The sequence below is a fragment of the Symsagittifera roscoffensis genome, chromosome 2 (genome assembly GCF_963678635.1).
Source record: "Symsagittifera roscoffensis chromosome 2, txSymRosc1.1, whole genome shotgun sequence".
Classification (NCBI taxonomy): Eukaryota; Metazoa; Xenacoelomorpha; order Acoela; family Convolutidae; genus Symsagittifera; species Symsagittifera roscoffensis.
Window position 1 is genome coordinate 66464568 of NC_087063.1, and position 24183 is coordinate 66488750.

Genomic DNA, 24183 nt, shown 5'->3' on the forward strand with positions numbered 1-24183 from the left:
AACTCTAACTACAATTATTAAAAAGTCTAGTCAAACGGAAACATTTCTATAAAGTTTTTAGCTGAGCTCTCAGTTTTGACCTCATTGCGAGGAAACTTTTTCATTCATTTTGCTCATCTCTATATTTTAGGTGTTTATCCGCAGTGGTTGCTTTTGATGATTACTTGAAAATTTGTTTCAACGGAAAGTGATAATGATAACCTGCGTTGTTGTTCTTCTTTTCCTTAACTTATTCCAAGCCGAATTGTTGTCCGCGCCTTCTGAAAGCTTACAGTCACTCAAGGTAATTTTGCTTTGTAGCAGTCACTTTAACTAACGCAAGTCTGCTTGAATTAGGGTAAAATCTGAGTTAGGACTGATGTGGTTAACTCATAGAGTAATTTCGGATAGGGTACACCGTCTGCTCGTCACGCTATCTTATTTTCGGCCGGATAGATTCGTGCAACTTCTTAGTCTAATACCGATCCTAATGTTACTCTTATATCTACAAGTCTCAGGGTGTTTAACTAGTCTCTGCTAGGCTCAATAGATCTAGAGTATACTGGCTTATTGCAACTGCTGAAGTTCTCTTGGAGAGGCAACTAATTTCTAAGTTAAATTCAAATCTCTCTGGTGCTGAAATTACAAGTAATTTCAGCACTTACAAATAAGTGGGTTGTTAGTTAGATGGATTATGATTGGTTAATATTAAATATTTTACAGTGGTAAATTATCCAATTTACCCAATTATAAAATGTAGTTTAGATCAGGTTCCACCCATCCGGGTTTTACAGAGTTTTTTAGAATTATCTTTCTGCAATTTGAAGGATGGATGAAGAAGAAGAGGAAGAAGAAGAAGAAGAAGAAGAAGAAGAAAGAACACCTGAATTACTATACAATAAAAGCCGAGGCATCAGTATAGCAAAGTGTAAATAATAAAGTTGGTTAAAATTCATTGGTTACATCAAACAAAAACACAACATCAGAAAACAAGCAATAAACAAAACAAAACAAAACAAAACAAAACAAAACAAAACAAAACAAAACAAAACAAGTTCGGTTACAGTTCAGAACAAAACAAGTTCGGTTACAGTTCAGAAATTTGGTATTTGGCGAATATCATTTTCTTGTCCGGTTCCTCTTGGATAAGGAAGTTCCAGGATGCTGGAATTATTGACAGGAAATTATCACGTCGTTTTTCGACAACGACTGTGATCCCCAATGAAATCAATCCGTTTTCAAAATGGTTTGCTATGACAGGTTTTTCTTTGTTATGTAGAGAACTTGTTTTGTGTGCAACCTCATCTGGGAATGGCGTGAAGATCGTGTGTGGAAGGGATGCCTTGTACCTCGGATCTGTACGTATACTTGAACATCGAGGTGGTCATTGGTCTAGTTCAATGAAGTCCTTTTCTGCGAAGTCAAGTCGTACTCTAAATCTTTTGAGTTGTGATTGTGGACGGCATGTCGGTTGTGCTTAGCCATTCTTTTGTTCGAGTGTGATGGGATCATCTAGTTTTTGGATGTTCGTCTTTGTTGTTGTGTATTGATCTATATACTGCAAAGTATGATTTACATTTTATAAAATTATGTTAATTCAATTTCTTAATCATGATTTTAGTTAGTCGTTTTCACAAAAGCGTTTTGTTTTAGTTTGGTAATTTTGAAGAGTTACTCACCCTTGAGTACCTCCTATTAAAATTAGAAGTTTGGTCACAAAGCGTGGATGTAGCGCGGTGGGTTAGGCCGGCTATAGAGCATGCTCAGGACGTCCTCTCTGGTGGGTTAGGCCAGGAGTGGGAGTATGATTTCATGCTGTTTCTTTGAGAGGTCCTGTTATGTGATAACGTTTTATGTTGTGTTTATGTTGGTCTTTCTTGGGTTACTTTGGTTGTGTCCTTTTTTCAAACATCAAATTGTTTTTGTTATGGGTTTGTCTTGCGACTTTTTTGTGTTTTATGATTTCTTTCTTAGACTTTATAATAGTCTTCAAAAGAATAAATTATCGAGTTTTAAACTGGGTTAATCCGGTTTGGGTACTGTTGGTTTTCTTTTCTTAGTCATGCTGTTATTTTATGATTTGTGGTGTTTAGTAAGCTGCGTTGGTTAGTTTAGTTTAGTATATAATTCCTTCCAACCGGGTTAAAGGAAAATTTGAAGTTTATTATCGTGTGTTAGAGTTGTTGAGTGTGAAAGCTTGAAACTTAAAATTATTATTTAAACAATTCTTCGTGGGCGAGCTGTGCGAGTTTAGATAGAATTCATGTGCGAGTGAATGAAAACATTTGAAAAGGTTAGTACTGTTTTCTCATTTTATCAATTTATTGCATAGAATTTGAATTTTACTGCGTTTGGGGGAAATTGAAAGTATAAATTTTCATCGTAATTAACGTTACTGCTTCATGTGGAAATAATTTATAGATAAAATTACTACATTTGGTATGAATTTTATTACATTTTTTAGTGCAAGAAATTAACGAATTTTAAGAGAATTCAACAAGTTTCTATTTTTATTTTTCTTTTCTGTTTTGTAGATGATTGTGATGTGAAGACTAGAAATATAAATCAATTATTAGTAGAAAATGGTTAGTACTAATTTAAATTTATTAGTGAAGAGTATTTTAAATTATACTTACCTGTTAATCTTTTGGGAAAAAGCCGTGGGGGGAAGATGTCGTGTATCAAATCTGATGTTGTTAGTAATTTGGCTAGTATGCGTATGATGTTTTTAGTTTGTAGCAGTGGCCAAAGCAAATGAAGTGCTTTAATGGTTTTTAGTTCTTCGGTGCCTACTGGAAACTTGTAAGGTGTGTTTTGAAAGAGGTTATATATTTTATGATTATATTTAGTATTGTGAATGAATTCTAATATTGGTATTTCAAAAGGCTGGATAAATTCATGCGGGATAAGGAAGGGTCTGGATTTTTCTGCATTGAAGGTCTTCGTGATGGGACAAAATATATACATTTGGGTTACTGGTTCATAGTTGCGGAGGATGCCGTAGATGTTAGTATCTTTGATGCAATATGTAAATTTAAGAAAAAATGGTGACGTGTACTTTGAGTCTAGAAACCGAAAACGATGGTGAGGTTGTCTTGATGGGGTATGCAAACCAAAATGATTTTGTATGAAACGATAGTATGTATATGTGTGGGTTTGTTTAGTGCGTAACATAATATCGTGGGAACAGTGCTAATCGCGTTCATGTGGTGAAAGAAAGTGAAAGGTTAGTGAAAATAACTGAAATTTGTCATGGAAACTTTTGTATGCTTGAATGTCAGCTAGTGATTCTGAAATGATGTGATCATACTTTCTATGAAAAATATTAATTGTGAATACGTATGATGTTTAAAAAAAATTTTTTCTGTTAGTTGCGGGTTTGTGAAGCGGTCTTCATCTAAAAATTGGTCTTGATTAGGGCGGATGATATTATGATCGTAGTATTCTATTGCAAATTTGTTAGCTCGGGGTGCAGTGAATGTTTTTAGTAACTTTTTATATCCAACGTAAGTATATTGTCGAGGTGTTAGTGTTGTGGTGAGTCTATATAACATATTTTTGTTCTTTTCTATGCTGTCATGATTATTTGTTAGTGGTAGGCAAAGGGGGTTGATAAAATTATAATAAGCTTCCATTGAAGTGTTGGCCTTAAAACATGTTCATCTACAAAATTGCGTGTGTCATTGGTATCGTTAGGTGTGTTTAATGTATATTGCGGAAATGAGGGTAAGGTGATTTCAAGAAAATTTTTCTTGTTTGTATGTTGTGGGTGATTAATAGATTCGCAGGCTGTTCCGGGCTTGGTTGAGAATGGGTGATTTGGGAATTTTCGTTTAAAAGTGCGATAAGCTCTGTGAGTGCTACTAGGTGTTTCGGTGGATGTGGATGATTGTGTGAATGATGCAGTGTAAGCTGAGGAGGGTGTAGGAGTAGGTGGGTTTGATGATTCTATTGTGGTTGATAATTGATGTATTGTGAGGGTGTTAGGGTGCATTAACTGTTGGGGGGGGGTATCTGGGGAATTATTATATGATCTGTCGGAATGAAGTGGAGAATAGGTTGGGGTCACTTGCGAAGCATAAGAAGGAGTGGAAACGGATGGGAGTGAATGATTTGATGGAATTGGTTGAAAAGGTGGTTCTGAAAAAACTGAGGAGTTGGTCTGAGTATAATTTGATGGAGATGGTTCGGAGTCTGCAAATTTGTCAGGGGTTTCTACATTAGGGTTATTAAATTGTGAGATGGAGTATAAAACTGAAATATCTGAGTTAGTATCAGAATTCGTACTTGATGATATATTAATAATAGGAAAATCGGGTGGTGGGAAAGCAAAAATTGGGATTATTGGGATTTGAGTTTGGAGGTTGGCTGGGTGGGAATTTGAGCGATGGAGGGATCCAAGTTGTCGGCTCATCGTGGGCTAAAAAATGATTTTTTTTGAGACTGAAAAGTGGTGGTGTGGGGTTGTTCTGTAATTTGTTCGTATGTATTATCATTTTGTGAATGATGTGTCATTAAATGTTGGATGGGGCTTTGTGCTATATTTGGTCTAGATTTTGGATTATTTGTGATTGGTAGGTTTCGGAAATTACGGGGAACTAATGATAAAGAATGGTTTTGTGGTAGGGGTGGCAACTGTGGTGCGGTAGGTGTTATCTCTATATTATTGTGTTCTTCGTCATAAGTGTTTTGTCTTGTGGATATTTTTGTGTTATATTCTTTTATTTGTGCATCTAGAAGTATTTTGTTTATTGATGATGAAAAAATTCCAAAAAATCCTGCAAACAGTATACGTGCTACACTTGCTTGTCTGTTTACTTGTGTGTGTATAGCGCATGTGTTATAGATTCCTTTTAAGAGTGAGAAAAGAAATCCTATAAAGTTAAACATTGCGTATAAGATAGTTAATTTTTCTAAGATGTAAAAGGGCCATCCTAGAAAAGCTAGAATTTCGTTCTTTAGGGTAACAAAACTGAAAACATTTATAGGTGAAACATCTTGCAACATTTAAATATATGAAATCTTTAATGTCTTTAAATTATCCGTAATCTTGTGTATAAATATCTGCAAATCCTGCGGTTTCGGCAAGTTTTCTTAAATTCTGGTCAATTGACTGTCTTTTTTTTGTGTCCATTTGTGTTAATAATTCCTCCTGAAATTGTTGTGTTCTAATGTGATGTTGGATGTCTGAGGATGTCTGATTTACAATATATTCCAATTGATTGTAAATCAATATTTGGATTACGAGCAATAGCTCTGATGCTTTCGGGTGAAATATTTTTAAGTGATTGCATTAACGTAGAGTATGGTGTGAGGAGATAGTATTTATCTTCATCAGATTTCAATTGTACTACATTGTGGCTATTTTTGTGATCCACATGGGACTGCGGTATCCCAAAAATATGTTCGTCTTGAAAGTGTGTCGACAAAATGTACTTTATTTTTATAGAATATAGGGATTCTTTGATAACAACGTTTGTCTTCAAAAACATATACTTTTTTGGTACAAGTATAAAACCATAAAAAATTTCCTTCGTAGTCTAGAAAATTTGATCTATTTCCTGACAATAAGTATCCTGCGTAGGGTATTTTTAGTACTGCTAGTGCGAGTGATTGTAGGATTTGTGTCATTTCCAATTCGCATAATTGGTGAAGTGTTCTAATTCGGAGAGTGACATTTCTTGAAAAATTCGACTGATTGTGTAGTCTAACTTCATATCTAAGTGAATATCGTAATGAATATTACCGAAATAGGTGTTATTCATTAGTGATAGTTCTTGTAAACGTGTGCTTCTACTGTCATGTGGCTTTAGCTTTCCACCAGGTTGACCTGTGCTTTTTTGAAAGTTAACTGGTATGTATGATGTTCCTTCATTTAGAGGGTGACTTGTGGCATAAGGGTTAAATTTTATTTTTCCAGTGGTCATGTCGAAACCTTTTTCGTAATCAACAAATATTTCAGAATATTGTGTTTTATAAAGTGGATTTCTGTATTTGCATGCAATTTCTGTTTCTTGATATATTTGGAAACGTGTTAATTTGTTTTCTATATCATGAATATTTCTAAAATCATTACTTTGTTTTCGGGATGGATTTTTTTGTTCGTATGGAATTGATTCTATAAAGTTTTTTTCATGAATTTTTATCATTCGAGCGTGTATTTTTGCTACTTGAAATGTTGTGCATGTATCTTCGGGAAACCAAACAATTGTTGCTTGGGTTATTGTTGTAGGGTCACAAAAACCTTGATCATTTTTGCAAGGTAATCTAATTTCTTGAGAGATCATTGTGTTATCAGATAAATCTCGTGTGAGTTGTACTTTTTCGAGTTTTTTTTTTAATCGAAAAACTTTATTTCTTGATATCCTTTATTTTTTGTGTCTGCTTTGCAGTTTGAGGGGTCATTTGTTCCAATGTGTGGTATCTAGTGTTTATCGTGTATGTCATAAGTTAACCTTCCGTGTGCGCCGTTGTATGAGTATTTTTCGTCTAGTTTTATATATCCTTGATATCGTTCAAGCTGCGATTGGTGTTCAGAATTGGCAAAGACTTGGAAATTGTTGGTTACCAATTTCTGAATGTGTTCGATTGATTTTTTCTAGTGGGAAGATTTATGTTTATTGATGTATTCTTCATTGAAAAGAATTAAAAGGATTGTTGGTAAGGCGAATGTGACTTTTGCCTTTTTTACATATTTGCACATTGTCAATATTAGGGATGATAAAAATATGATGAAAATTACAAATAGTAAAAAAAAATATCTGTTCTACTTAAAATTGTTTGTATCATTTAAATAGACTTTGGATTATCGTACCTGTGAATATGATCAATGATTTGGGAAAGTTGGAGATATATTTCCAATAGGGAGTAGAAAATTTTTAAAAAAATGTTGCAAAAAATTATTTAAATGATTATAAAAGCTTCAAAGTGAATGAACAAAAGTTTGAATATTATGAAAAAATTTAATAGAAGATTTAAAATTGTATTTTTAAAGATATTGACTGATCGAGAGAAGAGCATTTAAGAAATGATTTCTCTGTCGAATATTTTTTGTTGTTTGAGGCGAGATTCAAGTGTGGTAGAGTTATTTTTTGATTTTTTGGCAAGTGGGTTGAGTTTTGTGAAAAGTTGTTGGGGGATATTTTTATGGTGTTTGGGAGGTCTTCTTTGCTTTATTTTTATTTGTCGGGTGATCTGAGGGATTTTTGAGATTTTTGTACTTTAGGCTATGTTAATACGGTCGTATTTTTACTTTAGGCTAATTTATCATTTTTGGTTGGGGGGTTTTTGAGGTCTAAATTGGGAAAATATTGTTGATCTTTGCGTTATTAGATAAGGGAGGGTTATGATATTATGGTGGTATTTATTTTAGTTGTCAAGTTTTAGCGGGTTGCTTATTTTTGACCTCGAGGTTATAAAGTTATAGTTATAGGTATGCCTGGAGTTTAATATCTTTCGGCTAATAGTTTGGTGTTATAGATATAGAAGATGACGGATTTAAGTGAATCCTATTGGCTTAATCTGAACTAGAATTGTTGCGTGTTTGTCAGCATGTTTTTTTGAAAAATGAAATATCAAAATGATCCAGAGGTGCAAAAATTATTATTTAAAATCAAAGTTGTTTTTTAAATTCAACTTTCTTTAGTATTTTAGATTGTGGAATGAATGTTTTGTAGTTTTCCTTGGGTTTGATTGAGAACTGGATACATTTTTAGATAATCTTCTACAGAATATTCAGAGTCTGTGAATACTCAGTGGTTTATTTCTGTGAATACCTGTGAATACCATCAGTGGTTTATTAGATGTTATTGATGATCCACCCATGAGGTATGGATTCATAGTCATCTGTAGTGATTCTGCGGCATTTGGCATTTGTGAAAAATTTGAAAGTTGATTCTTTGTGATTTCATGTTGCTGAAGGTAATAGGGAAGCGGTATTTCATTTTGCGTTTGTTTGGTTGATAAGAATGCATTAACATTGGGTTTTTTGGTTTTATTGGTTGAACAGATTATGTGTTAAATGGGTTTTGTGTATGCATTTGTTGTGGATTTTGTAAATCTCTTGGGTTTTGTGGGTAAATTTTCATATTTTGAGATGGTTGAGATTGTCGCGGTCTCTGTGTGCAATTTTCTTTAGTATATGGTGCAAAAATATCTGGTTGGTGATAATCATCTTCATCAGATGATAAACAGTTTGTATTATATGGTGTATGTTGTTGATTTTTATTTTGTTGAAAGAATGGGTAATTTTCACTATAATCCTGTGTAGGTTGTGGATTATCTGGAAAATTTACTGAATTGGTCGATTTTTTTGGGAGATTCCAATAATGGGAACATACTTGGTTTAAATTTTGTGTATTTTTTTGGGGAGGTTGGTTTGTTCTTGGTTTGTGAGCATAATTATAATTGTGTTCTGCAAAAGTGTTTGTTGTGAACGGTTTTCGTGTTTTTGACGGTTTTGTCATTGTTCTATACGTTTGATAGTCCATATGTGAATATTTTTGAGCAACCGAAGGTTTTACGGTTGATTGTAAGGTTACCTGTGTTAGTGATTTATTTGTATTTCTTGGTGTTGTCAGATTCGGATGTATTGGTGAAATACTCTGTTGTGTAGTTGTTGCTGTTGTTTGGATGATTTCTTCATTTATGAAGTGTGATGGTGTTTGAATATCTTGTTGTGTAAGATTTCTTGTTCCATTGAGGTTTTCATTATGTATGACCGTCGAATTTAAACTGTGATTACGTGTATCAGGTAAAAACGTATTATAATTTAATGGTGTTGCATCAATGGTTAATGGTACTACTTTTACATAATCTCTGTGAAAAGATATTGTACTTATTGCTTTACTTGAGATAGCTTGTGGGATATTTAGAAATGCATATTGAGACCAGTCAGGGTCCCAAACGTAATCTGATTGTTCTGAAAGAACAGTGTCGTCATTGGTATTTTGAGGTCTGAAAGTTTTTCTTGCTTGTGAAATTAAATCTAAATTGTGGGTGAAATTAACTATTATAAACCATGCTAAAATCTTTTGTAAATCATGCTTAGTGTTTTGTGAAACATCTTCATTTGTGAAATTTTCGCGAATTATATGTAGAAACGTTGAAAATACTGTGATTTCATTTCGTACTTTTGTATGTTTGGATGTTTCGGTTGGTGATATACTTTGAACTTATGTCTTTTCTAATATAGATATATAACTATATATTACTGCAAAAACTTCGTTTGTGAATATTGAGTTTGCTCTTTGTGAATTATGATATTGTTGCTTTTGATATGTTCTATGAATACTTATGAAAATTCTAATTCAATATCGTCTGTTTGAATTACATATTTACGATGGGCTGTATTTGGTGTGCTAAATTCTATGGTGTAAATTCCATATTGTTGTGTTAGATTACATTTGTCTTTCAAATAATGTTCAATAATTTGTCTTTCGATTTTTACATCTGGGATTTCTGCTTTGCATGGGCTGATTCCTGGTTCAAACAAACTTACGAGTAATATCTTGCAAAAATCGTGTTATCCTCTATCATCGAGTGAATCTATAAGAAAGGGAAAAACTGCTTCGTCATCTGGACTTTCGTCACTTTGAGTGTGGCTCATTTTTTTGTTTGATGACTGTTAATATATAACTATCGATGTATCTAATTGGTTAATTCCAATAATACAAGTGTACTGATTTGTGTTTGTATTGCTTTTTTATTCTTCTTTTTCCTCTTTTTGATGAATTTGAAGTTGTTTCTGAGTCGGAAAAAAATAATTGATCATGGATGGGACAATTTTTATCTATTGATTCTTTTAATTTGTATAGTTCGTCTAAACTGTTGACTTCTGATTCAGAAAATGCGTTTCTATTTTTTGAAAATCTTTTTCGTGTGATTTGTCTTTGTTTGTTTATAATTTTCCTTTTTGTTGTTTGTCGTTTTGTTCTAATGTATCCAACTGTTTGTGTATGAGGTGTGATTACAAGGTCGTATTTTTTGTTATCTATTTCACAATTGTGTAAAACGATTGTTTGTTTATTTCCTAAATTTTTGATTGACATAAGGTTTAGGATGAGGGATGCAAGTAGTTGTTAGTTATTTCTATTTCCTTAAACTATTAGTCCTTACGATTTTTTGGTTAGCTTAACCTGGGTCTTTTTGTTCAGGGTTGGAGAGAAAAGTATATCGAAACCGGAGAATGATGTTCTACTTTCTCGTGGCTAGTCTAAGTTAAGGTGTTAACTTACTTAATCTTACTCAGGGGTAGTGATTGTGTTCAAGGGTTGGAGAATAGTATATCGATCCACAAGGTTCAGGTATAATTAGAACGCAAGCAATTCGTTAGATACTATTTTAAATTTACTAAGTTTAAGATCCATCCTGGGTCTGGTAAGAGGAGGGTTCAAGTGAAGGATGAATAACTGGAGTTCTTCACTGTTTATCTTAATTTGAATGGTTAGTTTTATTGGAAAATTTCTATTAGTCCTGGGTCTTTTGAAAAGGTTGGATAGTGAATCGACGTTAGAGGTCATTAGACACTTGCTAAGTGGGTGGGGGAGAACAAAATTGTTTTTTTTTTATCCTAGGATAGGCCTTGATGATCGGGTTTTTAATTTAGTGAAATAGAAAATTTAAAAAGATCCAAGGATAAGCCTTGATGATCTGATTTTTAAAATTAAGTGAATTTTTAAGTTTAAAATGGTTTAGATTTATTTAATAAAAAGAATTAGTTTTTGAAAGATATTAGTGAGCTTATGTTTGCTGTTATGTCTAGGTGATGGAGCTGGAACAACAGGATGATTTATGATTACTGACTATTTATTGTCAGGCTACTAGTTTTTATTTTTATTTTCAATAAATATTTTTCAAATATGTTATATAATACTGCAGAAATTAGGAAAACGATCTGAGATCTTTTTATCAATCGTTATTGTACATTAATAATTTTGTTTAGCGCCTGAAAAGATCATGAAGATTTACTTCAAAACTTTATGTTTGTAAATGAAAATCTAAATTCATTGCTAATAAGATTCTAAATATAAAAGTTTGTGTTGGCTTTTGCCGTACAACCATGAAATGAAATGGTAGGTTTCTACGTAGTCGTATATCGTCTCTTGTCCGAGGTCTTCTTCCAATAGCGGGTAGTTCTAGTATTGTTCAGAATATCGGCTCTGATCTTAGAGTCGTAGAGACATTTCAATTGAATTATTATCGTGTAACATTTTGAAAATGCTTTGTCTAAATTCTAATCTATATTTGGTTAGTTCTAAGCTATTAAGGTCTTATTCGAGACTTATGGTCGCACCAGATGAGTTAGGACCGATGTGGTTAACTCATAGAGTAATTTCGGATAGTGTACACCGTCTGCTCGTCACGCTATCTTATTTTCGGCCGGATAGATTCGTGCAACTTCTTAGTCTAATACCGATCCTAATCTTACTCTTATATCTACTAGTCTCAGGGTGTTTAACTAGTCTCTGCTAGGCTCAATAGATCTAGAGTATACTGGCTTATTGCAACTGCTGAAGTTCTCTTGGAGAGGCAATTAATTTCTAAGTTAAATTCAAATCTCTCTGGTGCTGAAATTACAAGTAATTTCAGCACTTACAAATAAGTGGGTTGTTAGTTAGATGGATTATGATTGGTTAATATTAAATATTTTACAGTGGTAAATTATCCAATTTATCCAATTATAAAATGTAGTTTAGATCAGGTTTCAAATCATACATGTTCCGGCTTTTGTTTGAATTGTCTGAAATATATTTTACGCCAAATTTTCGACAATATCGGTGACCTTGAGCATTTAAACGGTCAAAAACGGTTATTAGAGGTCAATTACATTTTTTGATATGCTTTTTAACTTGTTTTTAAGGTCGGAATGAAAAGCAAATTGATTTCAGATGTCAAAATGAGCATTTTTTTTATTAGTTTAGTTGAGTTTAATTAAAATGTTACCAGCTACATTAAATCCTATTATGAATGCCTGGATGGTGACCCAACTAGAAATTCATCTCATCGTGTGGGCTACCTCGAGAGCTTAAAGAGCAGAATCAATGAAACGTAGATCAGATGAAGAGCAGTTTGTATAAAAATTCATTATCAGAAAGATATATATCGAAAAAAAATTTATAAAAAGTTTCATTTCTTTCATCTTGTCACTATTTGGCATTAACTGTACAAAGAATTTCAGAAGTTTTGTCAACCTTTTGGTTTTCAAAGTTCATATAAATACTGGAGTCAGAGGTGCCGTGGGAAAAGTTTCAGTCAACCAAAGTGCTGTAAAAGTATCAAAACCGGAACCAAATGCGTGACAAGAGAGTCGAATCTCAGAGAAGGAAAAAGAGTTTATCAAGTTTATCAGGTTTTTCATATAATTTCAATAATCTAAGAAATAAGTGATAATTGCATTGTGGTATGTATATACGATATTCTTGAGGGCCGTTTTTCAAAACATTTTCATAGTTGTCGACTTTATCTTTTATTAGGTTGATCGAACTGGTTTTCCGAGCTCGTCTAAACTCTACAAAAACCCTGTAAAAATTTTCTGTGCCGCCCTCATTCGGCGTTTTTTGAAACTTTTGACCAAAATATTGCATTTCAGCGCATCTTCCCTCGTGAAAGTAAGAAAAATATGGCGTGAGGGTGTATGGGTTGCCCTTAAAGTGGCCTCTGATGACAAGGATTTTTTAAATAAAAAGCAATTGTATAATTATGATACGAAACTTTCTACAGCAAAAAAAAATTAAATTTTAAAAACTTTTGGTTCACTTTTTTTTTAAATGTTTATTTTAATTTTTAATTTTCATGTTTCTGTTTTAGGGGTAGATCTAAGATTTAGATTTTTCGATACTTTTTTGAGCTCTCTCCGAACACTACGCAGAAAACTTTCTGCATGAAATTTTCGTCAAAGTTAAATTCACCAATTTGGGCAATTTTTACTCTACTCTTATATAGAGATCAAAAACTTTAAATGACCAGTTACAAATTTTGCAAAAAATGCTAGTTCTGAACTGCAGATATGGTATTCGAAAGTCTCATTTGCAATAGTGTCAAAATACATAATCAGAGCGCTCACAAACACTTGGAAATTCACTTTCATGTCTTTAGAACATTTCATTAGAACTATTGGAACCCAATGAAGACGCTTTTGAAGTAGTTGATGAACGGATCAAAGATGAGCAAAACATTATTAGGAGTATCAAAAACAAGATTCCGCAGTATATACCGCCTCAGCGCTGCAGCAATATTCAAGTCATATTCAAGATCTGCCAAATTTTAGAAGTGGATGAAAAAGCTGGCCTTTGGGTTGCAAGGATTAACACTAGCGCCAGCTACTTCCGCGATGGAGGTGTTCTATGGGACATCAGAGCGACGTCTGGTTATATTGCATCTATCACTCTTCCGGTTGGAATTACATGGTTTCCTTCTCTCGGTTAGTTCAGTTTCCCAATCGAAATGATTACGATTTTTACTCGTACAGCGCTGATTTAATTATTCGGACGAAGCGAATAAAAACTGAAAATGAAAACGGATATTACTCAAAGTGGATTGATTTTAAACAAAAAATGACGATAAATATCTTGCTTAAAACTTTAGCAGAATTGTTACCCAAAGTCTATCAATTTTTGATATCTTTAAAAAATCTTAAAGAATCTTGGTTGAATTTTGCAGAAAATCTTGGCTGTCTTGGCAAATTCTTGTCAAAAAATCTTGGAAGATATCAAAGAGTCTTCAAGCAAATTCAAATTATCTTGAAGAAAAAACTGAGACAGCTAACATTTAAAAAAAAATTTTTGACAATATGCGAATCAGAATTTTTTTCATGAATTTCCAAATTTTTGAAATGTTTTTGTCTTACTAATTGAAAATCAAATCAAGGTTCAAAAAAGAATAATATCAAAAGTTTCAAATGTCTTAAGATATCAATTCAATCTGAAAAATCTTGAAGAATATTGAAGAGCAATCCACGTTTTCATTGGAAAAAATTGGTTTTGCTTAATGAGCTGCTGAGCCTCCATACAGGTTTCTGAGGAAGTAGTTTTGATCTTTGAACTATTTAAAGCCTTATAACAAACATGATTTTTTCGAAAGTATTTTTTGCTATCTTTGATAAATCTTCAAGATTCTTCTAGATCTTGGCAAAATTTCCGAGACGACTGCACCTGGGGTACATTTCTCAATTTTGATTAACATTACGAGGTCAAACTGTGCACTGGATAGGCGCACAATTTTGTATATGTGTGTTCCTGGATTCTATAAGCAAACCTTTAAATATGTTTCAAAAAACATAATTGGATTGCATTTACAAAACTTCCGTGGTTTCCGCAAACAAAGACCTGTAACCTAAATATTGTCGGCATATTTGTTGTGCCGCGGATTCCGCAACAAACTAATACAACTAGTTGTTCTGGTTTCCGCAACTGTAAGTGGGTTCCACAAAACGTAAGTGGAGTCCGCAAATGTAAGTGTAATCCCCAAAATTTGTAGGCAGAATCCGCAAACTGTAAGTGGATTCAGAATTTTGTTTATTACTGAACTTGCATATGAACAATTAGAAGCTAGAGCGGGATTTCTTATCTATAGCAATGCGGAATTTGAGGGCAAGAAATTAACTGTTTTGGAAACATAACACCGAATAAATTCAATATTTGGAGTCATTGGTTGAGCGTGTATGGAAAAATAACACACAGCATATCGCGAAATTATTTCAGTATTTGGGATGGCGTCAACCACAAATGCTAATTTTGGAAGCTTAACGCCGAATAAATTCAATATTTGTAGTCATTGGGTCGAGAGTGAATAGAAAAATAACACACAGAAAATCGCCAAATTATGTCAGTTTTTGGGATGGCGTCAATCACAATTGCTGATTTTGGAAGCATAACGCCGATTAAATTCAAAATTTGTAATCATTGGATTGAGAGAGTTTCGAAACACAACGCAAAACACATCGGCGAATTGAGTCAGGTTTTGGGATTGAATAAATCCCATATACTGGTCAGCTTTTGGGATTCCAACAACATCAAATACTGGTGATTTAGTAGATTCCAATTTTAGTGAGATGAGATCGAAGTTGAGGTCGAAGTTGACAGGATTTGAGATCGAAGTTGGGTTGACAGGAATTGAGAGCAAACGTTTGGTATCTCAACTGGTAGTTGATCAAAGTAGTAATTGAGATTGATTTTTCTGGTAACCATAGTGTAAATAAAAGATATAATAGTTTTAAACGCTATAATACACATATACATATATGTAAACGGAATCCGCAAACAAATTGCTGATTCCACTTACAATATGCGGATTCCCCTTACAGTTTGCGGAATCCGCATCAGCTCAGTTTAAATAAAAAAATGTCTATTTATTTGTTTGTGGATTCCACAAACTGTAATGGATTCGGCAAATACGGTTGCGGATTCCGCAAAATCGACTGTTTTTTGGGCGATTTTGAGAGGTACAGTGATTAAGGTATTTGTTTGTGGAATCCAAATTAGCGAATAAGATCAAAGAAAAGTAGCAAAGTTGCGGAATCTGAAACAAGTATAATTTTGACCTATTGAGGAATCCGCTTACAAGGCACAGAATGCACAGTTTGGCCTCGTAATGAAATAGATTTGTTTTCGTTTGACAAAAATGTCATTTTTGATTGTATAAAACACCAAGTTTTTTTTTAAAAAATTTTCTTGAAACGTTTTGCGCAATTTTCGGAATTGAAAGTCTGGTAATTTGTGTTGGGCAATTTAAGGGGCTTACTGTGATATAGTTTTTGTGAGCAACTGAAAAGGTAATTTTGGCCGGAACAATAAAAAAAAAGCCAAAAAACAAAAGGAGCGTCCTTGTTGCGGAATCCTCTTACATTTCACAAAAAAACCTTTTGGCCTCTTAAAGAAACTCCTAAATAAACTCTTTCAAAAAACAAAAGAACAAAAGGAGCGTCCTTGTTGCGGAGTCCTCTTACAATTCACAACAAAACTTTTTGGCCTCTTAAAGAAACTTTTAATGAAACTCTTTCAAAAAACGAAAGAACAAAGGGAGCGTCCTTATTGCGGAATCTTCTTACAATTCACGAAAAAACCTTTTGGCCTCTTAATGAAACTCTTTCCGGTTTAATTTTTTTGACCTCAAACAACCAGCTCAATTACCAGAAAATCAGTACATCAAATTGATCTGCGACTGATTTGACAAATCAAATTTTGAAAGTTTGTTTTAAGCAATTTGTTTCAGCAAGCAATTTGTTTCAGCTATCGAGAATGTTGTTGACTCTAGATTCCAACTCACAGGGTCACACCAGCTGGTATTAGCCAGCGGCTGGGTCGCGTTAGCCTATGACTCATTCACTCCACGGATGTCTTGTTCGTTTGACGTGTCAAAGTTTCCATTTGATGAGCAATGGTGCAATATAACTATTGTATCGGAACCATTGGGCGTTTATGTCAGCTTATACAACATTAAACTAAAAGGTATTCTCTTTTGAATTTCCTGAAAATTAGATTTTTTGAATTATATTAATGAAAAATCAATAAAGTTAATTTAATGGAATCACAATAATGGAAAAATATGAAACTTCTGCGCTTATTCGACTCCTCCAACCCCACGCTGGTATTTTTTGTTCAAATTTTCAACTGATTTAAAAAAAATTATAAGTTGTTGCCAATTTTTATTAAATGTTAGGGAGCGCGCACTAAAAAAGTGACTTTTTGATCGAAAAATTATTTAAAAAAGCCTAAAAACATTGTTTTGACTCGTATTTTTTCAAAATTTGCCAGCAAAAATATTCTCAAAACAGCGTCTTCAGAGTGCTTTGGGAGGGCTCGGAAAACCCATTTGGTCAAAAAAAGTCGACACTTTTTTTTGAAAAACTTTCTTGGTCAAAAAAATCTTTCTGAAAAATTCATTTGATCAAAAAAAATTGTCGACATAGTTTTTGAAAAAACCCTCTTCGAACAATTCGTGACGCTCAAAATGCATAATACGAGCCCCAGAGATGTGCCTTATCTTTGGTGTTATACATATTTATTCCAGCACTCAAGCGCTCATTTTGTTTTAACTCAGATTTTATTCGAGTTGACTTAAACTTTACCCTCAAATTTTCACCAGAATTTTGAAATTTCATGCACAAACAATTCCAAGTTTTTGCATATCTGCATTTACAGCTGACAATAATCAGAGTGTATCCTTGTTATTAACAAAGTTCGTATTATTTGATGTAAAATGGAAGCAAAACTTGTCATAATTCAAAGCGAAAAAAATTGTTTGGAAACAAAATGAAAACAAAACTTGGAAAAGCTTATGTAAAATTTTATGCCTGAATTGGTTTCTTGTTATCTAAACTTGACTTTTTAACTGCGCGGTTTTAACAAAACTTTCATATGTCATCTGAAATTTACTGTTTTTTGAACTCAAATTTAAAAAGTTATTGTTAGACGTAATTTTTCCTCGAATAATTATAATGGTTTGACTTGGGGGCTTCTTTGACATATGAAATTCAAACTGGGAGTTTTTTACGATCAAATTACTTCAATCTACTAAAGCGGCATATTGAAACCTTCTAAATTGAACTAATGCAATGCATTTTACTTTTTTGAATACGATACCGCGTGCAAACATACCTTTTGATACTTTGCATAGCTAGTGAAGAGGACACAATTTGAAATGAAAATTTTACAAAATACTCACAACTTTTTATTTTAATTATTTTTTAAACCAAAAAAACCAAAAAACTTTGTAATAGACAATCGAGGTCAATTTAAACATTTAAGGTTTACTCTGATACACGAGCAGTGTCTTTTTATTCCAACAAATTTTGAAGAAAACGTGGAATATACATGATGGGGGGGGGGGGGGGGGTAGTTTTTATTCAGACCAATTTGACAAAACTATGAACCCTTCGGCGATCAATCTATTGATCTGCAGGTTCCCAGGAGGGTCTGCACACCACCATATTCAACTGCCATCAGTCTGTCCAAACTAATCGTTTTATACTTTACAAATTGCGAATTATCACGCGCTAAAAATCTTTCCAAATTGGATTGAGACAACTAATTGGTTTTTCAAATTTCATACACAACTGAAGCTGTAAGACTTAATTTTCGATTTTATCAGCCTAAAATTAATGGCTTTTGAAAATATTTAATAACCCAAAAGCTATTCAAGATCAATTAAATGACAGTCGAAAATTTCGAGGACTTGCCCTGATACGAGCAGTCTTGTTTTGTTCTATTAACGTTTGAGTGTCGACAATCTGGCTCAGAAATCTTGTTTTCGTTAAAACTGTTTTCTCGTCATAAATAATGATGTACAAATTTGTCGGATAATGAAAGTTCAAAAATTCAAATTTTTTCGAACAATCGAACGAATTTGTTGAGTTAATTGATCTGCACCAGTACCATAAACGTGTGCCACTGTCACAAAATTAGCAATCAAACTATGCTTAAATACAAAAATCGATCCTTTCCAAACAAAAACATCAAAACCGATAATGAATAAATGAGATCGTGAGAAAACCAACACAGGTGAAAACCATCACAGGTGAGAAATCAACTCAAGTTTGAACGTATATCGTACTGATGGAATGCAAGAACTGTGAAAACTTACGAAATTATTCCCCTGATGAGCTGATAAGTAAAAAACTTTAGTTGAAAAAAAAACAATATAACTTGTAGTGTATTACCTTTTGATCGCTTGGGCATGAATAATTATGCTTTCGAATGGATGCTTGTTAAAAAATTCAGATATTAAAATATATAATTGTTGGACATCGAGCCGACGAGATTCCATTTTGCAAAAAATGGAAATTCAAGCTGGAAAACAATAAATTGTAAAAAAGACAGATCGAGGGCTAAAAATAATTAAACTGATAGTTGTTATGAAAATTTCATGGTACCATTTTTGCGCTGAATTGTTTTTTCAAATACTGAGTAATAAACTTTTGTATTAAACCGAAAACAAAGCAAATCTAGCTACAACAATTAAGAACAAATTTCGTTCATTTAAATAACTTTTGACTTGACTGAAATCGTAAAGTTCACTTAGAACTTTTTGATTTATACCAGATAATCATCCCGAACTAGTTTTTCACCCACCTATACAAACGCAATATCTGACAGCTATCAGCAAGACGAGCAATGGGAATTGGTTAGTGCTCCAATCGGCACGGATGATAAGCTAAACTTGGTTGTCCAAGCTCATCTACGACGAAGGCCTTTCTACTACTCGGTATCTATAGTGATTCCAACTATTGTGATCTACGTGCTATCTGGACTATCTTTTGGACTCCCTTCCGATGCTTGTGACAAGGTATCCTTCGCTGTTACGATTCTATTGGCCCAGGTGGTCCAATTTGCCTCCTTGAGTGACATTCTTCCGGCTACTTCTCTGAGACCACCCTATTTACTTTATTTTCTTAATCGTGTTTTGTGGCACATGGGAACAGTTTGTATCGTTTCTGTCCTAGGTAAGTCAGTACGCTGCCATAGTCACTTCTGGGCGTCCCATAAGTGTTAAACGAAGAGCATGTAAAAATCACATTACTGAAGCATTTGAATTCAGCCACTAAACATTTTTGAAGTAAAACGACATTAAAAAAATGTCTTAATTTCTAATTTAAAAAAATAGGATGAACTCTTCTTTTTATTGAGGAGATCAATAAGACAAAGAAAACTGATAAAAAAGTCAACAGGATAAAGTAATAAAATAGTGTAGCTTGCAAAATTGAAAAAAAGTATTCCAGTAAAAAAAAATTTGATAAGTCTTCTAAATAATTTTGAAGTAGAAAAAAAAAACAAGAAATTTAGCTTGAAACAACTATTAGTTTATTTATTCTGAATTTTTTAAATGCTCTAGTTAATCTAAATATGATGCAGAAACTTCAAAAAAAAAATAGAAAACTCAATTGTTTGCGTGCATATTTTAAAATTCAACGAAAATTTTCTCAGATCTAAATTCAGATCTGAATTTTTGTTTTTCAAGGTTATTTCAGATCTGATAATTATCGTTTAAATTCTAAACTTCAGAATTGAATTCTTATAATTTTTTTCAAGATCTTAGAATTTTAGATTTGAGAATCACCTTGTGTAAGAAATAAAGAATTTCTGACGTCGTACAGGTGGGGGCGACTTAAGAAGATAAATAGCAGCGGCATCACTGAAAAAAAACGTATGCAATGCGACTTTTATAAATGACTTTGGCAGCGTGGTTTAGGAAATAAGTTTGGCAGCGCGACCTATCTAAGAAATGATTTTGTCGCGACTAAAAAATGTTGAGTGAGCGGGATAGTATTTTCAACCACCCGTCTTGTCGGTTTTTGTTCAGTCACGTCGATTCGAAATTGGCAATTTTCAATCCCAACAGTCGAGCTGGTTTATTTTTTGCTGCGGTCGTCGTGTCATGTTTTCAGTCCCGGCTTTTTGCGCAAATCTGGAGTCGCAAATTTGCCAATAGTAAGTCGCACTGATGTGATATTACCGCGTTTTTTCTGTTGTGGGCTTCGACACGGGCAATCGATTCTAAAAGCATAAATTTTTCCATTCTTTTTATTTAAGGCGAACCCGGGTCGAGGTGCTCACTTTATGTTTTGATTTTCAAAGTCGAGCACATGTCTGTCCTCGACTGAAAAATAAAATTCAAAACGGTGGTTTGGGTCGAGCACAAATTCAAAACATACCTCGAGCACGGTAAGAAAAAAGACGATTATTCCACGGAACTTCGGAGCTGTAAATTTTTTTTCCCAAATATCAGCTTATTGTTAACATTTTCGACTCAAACTGCATAACAATCTTCCGGAAGATGGAAACAAATCAGCTCAAAATTCAGTTTATTTCTACACGGCAAATTTAAAAAGCAAATTACTCTAATAATTTTTATTTCTGATAAAAAAGCATCATAAGATGTTACTCAAAAAGCATATTTTATAACATTGAAATTTGGATAACTCATGTCGTTTCAAAGTCGAAACATACGCAAATTCAGTCGATCACGGTCGAAAGATATCTTGATAGGATCGAGCACGGTCGAGCACTTTGTTTTGGTCCAGCACTGTCGAAGCATACCGAAATTTGTTCAAACACGGTCGAAACATACCAATTTGTGGTCCAGATGATCAAAGCATAAAGTGGGCATCTCTACCCGGGAATTTGACGGCTGAACTAGCTGATTATTGCAAACGTTATATCTTTATTTTCAACTTCTAGTTTGCTGACTTTCAAGTAAATTTAGAATTTTTGTTCAGCTGTTTTAAAATAGACAAATTGATTTTCTGAGCGCTCCAGGGTTGAAGTCTCATCGTTAATTATCGTTTTTTCTGTAGTATCCGAGTGATCGCTATTTTCCAGCACTGGTTCATGTATAATTCAGAGTTTGTTGCATGTGTAAACCTGCGATTTTTCAGAGCTATTTCAGTAATGATTCTGGAGAAAATAATCGCTAAAACTTAAGAAATTTTAACTCATTCTAAGCTTTCAAATGAGAGTTATTGGTCTTTAGCTCTTTAGTTTTAAGTAAAGTAATGATTGATAGTGAAGAGGTAGTACACTTGTCTGTAAATATAAGTGTTAGGGGTTCGAACCCCTGTGAAAGAACTATTATTTTTAATTTTGATAGGTTTTTATCGCAGTTTCATCGCTGAAAATAAACCAAATTAGCAATATTTATTGATAAAATTTGCTATTGTGGCAATGAACAGCGATAACTCATCGATGGCGATCGCTGTTTTTTTCACTTTTTTATCGCTAATTTTTAATGTGAGCTCAACCCGGGCTCCCAAAATGCTTAAGACCCCATTTTGCATATAAACCCCATTTTACTTCATTAATTGGTTTGAATTTAGACAAAGTTGGAAAAACAAAGGCTCAAATTGGTGTTCTTGGGTTTTTCTGAATCAATTGTACAAAAACGGCCCCTAGCAATTAGTTTGCTTTGGCGACAAAAGCACTTAAGAAAAATTTAGCATTGGTTGGCCCAAAAGATACATGAAAAATTACCATTACAGGAATTTTCTGGGTAGGATGGGGGCACCTATGGGCTTAAGATTGATTTTAACTTCAGTGGTGTACGTGAGTCAGAATGGATGGCGGATGTGGATGGGTCCGAAATGTCTTCGAATCATCCGATCCAGAGGTCTTTATCTGATTGGAATCACCCCTATAACTGATCACGACCAAAAACTAGCGACAAAAAACAATAGAAAGCAACAATTTGACAAAATCGAAGAAACGGTAAGCGGGATTTGCTTGAAGAACGAAGAGAGTATGGATCATGCGAAGGAGGTGAATAATATTCACTGGAAATTCTTGGCGCTTGTAGTTGACAGGATTTTGCACATTTTGCACAATATTTTGATTTGCACCAATATTGGTGTGTTAGTTTGGCGCTTGAGCGCAGATTGAGAGCTATGAAAATCACCAGCGGTCCTGTACAAAAACATTTTGTATGCGCGACATTTCATCTGGTTATGGGATGATAAACTCTGATACTTGATCAATACATTGCCTCCAAGCGCAGTAAAATTGGCCACTCGCATCTCAAATCGGGTTTATGTTATCGATTATAACGGTTGATAGTTATAAATAATTATAATTGTTCCGACTTTCGATACGAAAGTAACCGAATATTTGTGCTCGGGGTGGGTTTTTTTTCTTCAGACAAATTTCGACTTTTTAACTAGCCATTTTTGACGGAAATTTTTTGTACCATTCGAAAGCTATTGTTGTCCTGAGCTTAAATTTGAAAAGATATTTCACCTGTGATCATTTTTCGTAAAGTTATGAGGGTTTAAAGATTGCCATTTTTACCAATTTGGGACAATTAACGCGCGATATAATTCGCGCTATTAACGCGTAAGCGAAGAATTAATCCGTCTTAGAAATTGTTCCAAAGTGGTTGTAAGAAGCTTATTTGCCATAATTGATTTGTTAAAAGGAGCGAAATCTATTTTTTTGTACTTTATATGGCGTGTGGGGGATGATTTTCATAGAAAAATTTTCAAAAATTAGAAAAAAATTTTTTTTCATTTTATTTTATTTCATTTAATTTTTTTATGTTGTTTATGTTATTAAAGCTCTATAAACGTTAAAAAGCAGTCGGAACTTTCAGGGCTTAGCCCTGATACAAGCAGGCTTGTTGTTCCGACTTTCGATACGAAAGTAACGGAATATTTGTGCTCGGGGTGGGTTTTTTTTGTTCTTCAGACAAATTTCGACTTTATAACTAGCCATTTTTGACGGATTTTTTTAATCATTCAAAAAGTATTGTTGTCCTGAGCTTAAAATTGAAAAGACATTTCACCTGTGATCATTTTTCGTAATGTTATGAGGGTTTAAATTTTGCCATTTTGGCATTTTTGACCAATTTGGGACAATTAACGCGCGATATAATTCGCGCTATTAACGCGTAAGCGGAGATTTAATCCGTCTTATAAATTGTTCCAAAGTGGTTGTAAGAAGCTTATTTGCCATAATTGATTTGTTAAAAGGAGCGAAATCTATTTTTTTGTACTTTATATGGCGTGTGGGGGATGATTTTCATAGAAAAATTTTCAAAAATTAGAAAATTTTTTTTTTTCATTTTATTTTATTTCATTTAATTTTTTTATGTTGTTTATGTTATTAAAGCTCTATAAACGTTAAAAAGCAGTCGGAACTTTCAGGGCTTAGCCCTGATACAAGCAGGCTTGTTGTTCCGACTTTCGATACGAAAGTAACGGAATATTTGTGCTCGGGGTGGGTTTTTTTTTGTTCTTCAGACAAATTTCGACTTTATAACTAGCCATTTTTGACGGATTTTTTTAATCATTCAAAAAGTATTGTTGTCCTGAGCTTAAAATTGAAAAGACATTTCACCTGTGATCATTTTTCGTAATGTTATGAGGGTTTAAATTTTGCCATTTTGGCATTTTTGACCAATTTGGGACAATTAACGCGCGATATAATTCGCGCTATTAACGCGTAAGCGGAGATTTAATCCGTCTTATAAATTGTTCCAAAGTGGTTGTAAGAAGCTTATTTGCCATAATTGATTTGTTAAAAGGAGCGAAATCTATTTTTTTGTACTTTATATGGCGTGTGGGGGATGATTTTCATAGAAAAATTTTCAAAAATTAGAAAAATTTTTTTTTTTCATTTTATTTTATTTCATTTAATTTTTTTATGTTGTTTATGTTATTAAAGCTCTATAAACGTTAAAAAGCAGTCGGAACTTTCAGGGCTTAGCCCTGATACAAGCAGG

The 24183-nt window shown here is 33.5% G+C and overlaps 2 protein-coding genes and 1 long non-coding RNA gene across 3 annotated transcripts in view; all 3 read left to right on the plus strand.

The window, feature by feature from the left end:
* LOC134840223 (PDZ and LIM domain protein 7-like) overlaps positions 1 to 24183 on the plus strand; it is a gene marked incomplete in the record, with an annotated part of 361076 nt that overhangs the window by 231664 nt on the left and 105229 nt on the right.
* The window catches only part of LOC134840218 (androglobin-like), a 606395-nt gene that overhangs the window by 175223 nt on the left and 406989 nt on the right, over positions 1 to 24183 (plus strand). The gene's annotated exons all lie outside the window — the stretch shown is intronic.
* Positions 104 to 16412, plus strand: LOC134840627 (uncharacterized). Its single transcript, XR_010162434.1, has 3 exons — positions 104 to 283; positions 13075 to 13399; positions 16206 to 16412. It is a non-coding gene; the product is annotated as an uncharacterized LOC134840627 (long non-coding RNA).